Here is a 3357-nt window from a genome sequence, read left to right on the forward strand (position 1 = left end):
AGGATGAGGGTAAGATTTCTCTATGAATATTTGAAGAGCTCACATTTCACCGTTTAATCTTGCCAGAATTTCAGATGTCCGGTAGATAGTCAAGTATTGCGCCCAAGGCGCTCAAAAACAGAAGTGTATTTTTAATCATTAAATTCTGCGGTGTTCAGAATGAGCTAAGAAATGATGAGTAGAAAATTGGAAAAGCCTCTTTCAGGTTTTGATTAAAATAAAATCTGCTAAAAGCCATTTTACAGCATACCTTCTCTTATGTGTCAGGAGGCGTTAAGTCCTGTTATTTGCTATAAAAAATAAAATATTAGAACAATGATCCAATCAGGATGGCTTTCAGAGCACAACATGCTTTTTTACCTCCTTTTCACTTGGAAGATTTTCTTACAGTGTTAATTTTTCAAAGATCCATCCTAATAAGTGTACACACACAGAGAGGCACCCACCCTCTTTCTGTTTTCTTGGTTTATGGAGATTTCTCCCATGCATCTGAAACCTTTAGGACAGTTTCCCTCTGATCTGATCTTATTAAAACCTGGCCCAATGTCAGATTTTATCCCACAAAGGTCTCCCCTCTTTTTCCAAAGAGTGACCTTTTATTTTCACAAAATGCAAAGAGGGAGGATGTTGATTCAGCTTTCCCCAACCTCAGCAATCCAGTCGTAAGACTCTTCACCCTGACATGAGACTCACAATCATGTTCAAAGGTCCAGGGACACCCACTGTGAGAATGAGCATCGACATGTTTGGGAAGCAACTGCCACACACTCAAAGCTTTTTTTGTTCCCTGACAAGACTCCGGTAGCCTTTGTGGGGCCCCTCTGGCAGCGGTTGCAAACAACTGAAACCAGCAGGAATGTGCAAAGAACAGGTGCACTGGCTTTCAGACAGTTTTCCCGCAGTGGGTAGAAGCCAGGCCAAAGGTCCTGCGGCTCTCTCCAATTGCCTTCCCTACATGGGCCATGCCACCATCTTGGTTCTGTCTGTCCAAGAACGGAATCGTCCTGAGCTGGTAACCTCAATTGCTCCCTTACTGTTTTTTCGGGACATACATGCATTAAGACATTGCCTCCTCAGGATTCTGTGTGGGCACCCAAGGAGGGAAAAGTGGTTTCAGGGACAACTCAGCATTTGCTCATGGCCAAGCCAGGGGATGTGGTAGACATTTCCCTGTAGACGTGCTAAGTCTAGTTGGTCTGGGCTACTATCAGCTAAGAACTGAGGTAGATGTAAGATGGTCAGAAGAGAAAGAGTCCCTGTCTTCCCCGGGGCTCACAATCTAAGATGAAGGAAGTATTTATATATATATATTAATGTCTGACTTTCCCATCTAAACTCTAAGCACATTTTGGACAGAGAGTGTGTCTACCAACTCTTGCATCATACTCTCCCAAGCTCTTAGTACAGTGCTCTGCACACAATAAGCGCTCCGTTGATGGATTGATTGCTGGTATTTTATACCCACTGACAGACAAATTGAGGCCCAGAGAGGTTAAGTGACTTCCCAAGGTCACACAGCAGGCGGCGAACCCTATTCTCCTGATTCCTGCTCTCCCTCCCCTTTAGACCGTGAGCCCCACTGGGACAGGGACTGTATCCAGCATGATTATCTTGTACCTCCCCCAGTGCTTAGAGCAGTGCCTGGCACAAAGTAAGTGCTTAACAAATGCCATAATTGCTGTTATCATCATTACTGTTATTATTATTATTGCCAGAAACAGAGCTGGTGAGATACTGAGATCCCAAAAGAGGATTCACAGCAGAGACTAACATATACAGCTCTTTGATGCTTGTTTGGTTTAGACAGACCAATCCTTGAAAACTTTACAATGATGTTCAGCACTAGGCTTGCCCCAGGGAAAATTCATGTCTAAAATTGATTTTTCCACCAAACAGTTTTCTTCAGAAACACCTAGCCAATGTTTCCTAGAAATGACTGATCTTAATGAAAAACTACATATTTGGCTAAGGATAAAAAAACTCTGAATTCATATTGGCTTTTTGGGTTTTTTTTGTTTCACCAACTCTTTTGTCCTCAGCAGCATTTATAATCATAAATATACTCGGGAAGTAAAAGGAGCCATGCCGTTTTCTAGTTCCCACACGCATGACGTAGTGGCTAGAACACGGGTCTGGGAATCAGAAGGTCATGGGTTCTAACCCTGGCTCCGCCACATTTCTGCTGTGTGACCTTGGGCAAGTCACTTTACTTCTCTATTCCTCTTTTCCTCTGTTCCCTCATCTGTAAAATGGGGATTGAAAGACTGTGAGCCCCATGTGGGACAGGGACTGTGTCCAACATGATTTGCTTGTATCCACCCCGGCTCTTAGGAAAGTGTCTGGCACACAGTAAGCTCTTAACAAATACCACAATTATTCATTTTCTCCATCCAAGTTTAGACATGAGTGATCAGTTAGCACCGCAGTGAATTTAAATTGGGTTTCCCAAGAGATTAGATTTATTTTGGAGAGTTGAGTACCCCAGAACAAGGTCTGAATTGAATTTTTTTTTTAAAAAAGCAAACATTTAAACTCATTAAACTCTTCAATTGACTAGGACCTAGGAAAGACTCAGACTCCAGGTGAGGTCACTTGGGTTTGCTTTCAGTAAATGTTTAATTAAACTGCATAAAGAATAAATGATCGTTTTAGACAAATTACACGACGCTAAAGCCATTTATCATTTTAAACTGCAGAAAGTAATCACAGATGGCTATCAGCAATTAGTACATTTAAATGGTGCCTGTTTCTTCCTTGTCTTACAGTTGGAGCAGAAAAGTGGGTATAATTATATTTTTTCCTCTTCTCCATTTGGTAACCTTTCAGAAACTCCACATCTTTATTCTCACCACTGGACACCTCTAAAGGGACATAACATGGGACTCTAAGAGAAGGAAATTGCCTGAGCAATCTATTACATAATGAATTTCTAACTTTTTTGAACTTCAATACATAAGTAACTTCGCAACATTCTGGACTTTAAGTGGAATGAGCCACTTCCTTTCAAGACCCTTTTCAGCAGTTAGAGTAAAGGCGTGGACAAGAAGAAAAAAAAAACTTAAAGCTTTGACAGATGGTACTCAGCTTCTGCTTCCTGCTGGGCCCAGCAGGACCTAGAGTTTAGAAGGTTAGAACTGTCGAAAAGACTCTGTCTATCAAGTGAATAACAAAGTGTAGTCTGCCGGGCTGTGTCTTGTACAAAACTTGGACTTTACGAGTCAGGCGGAACCATCTTTCTGGCGATTTAATCACTCCTCGAGAGAAAAAAGCAGGGTTTCAGATGCACACTATGTAGGGAACCTCTTGGAAAGCGAGCTCTTGTGAAGTGAAAGGAAGTGTGCCAGAATCATGTTAAAT

This window comes from Ornithorhynchus anatinus, chromosome 9 (assembly GCF_004115215.2).
Source record: "Ornithorhynchus anatinus isolate Pmale09 chromosome 9, mOrnAna1.pri.v4, whole genome shotgun sequence".
NCBI lineage: Eukaryota > Metazoa > Chordata > Mammalia > Monotremata > Ornithorhynchidae > Ornithorhynchus > Ornithorhynchus anatinus.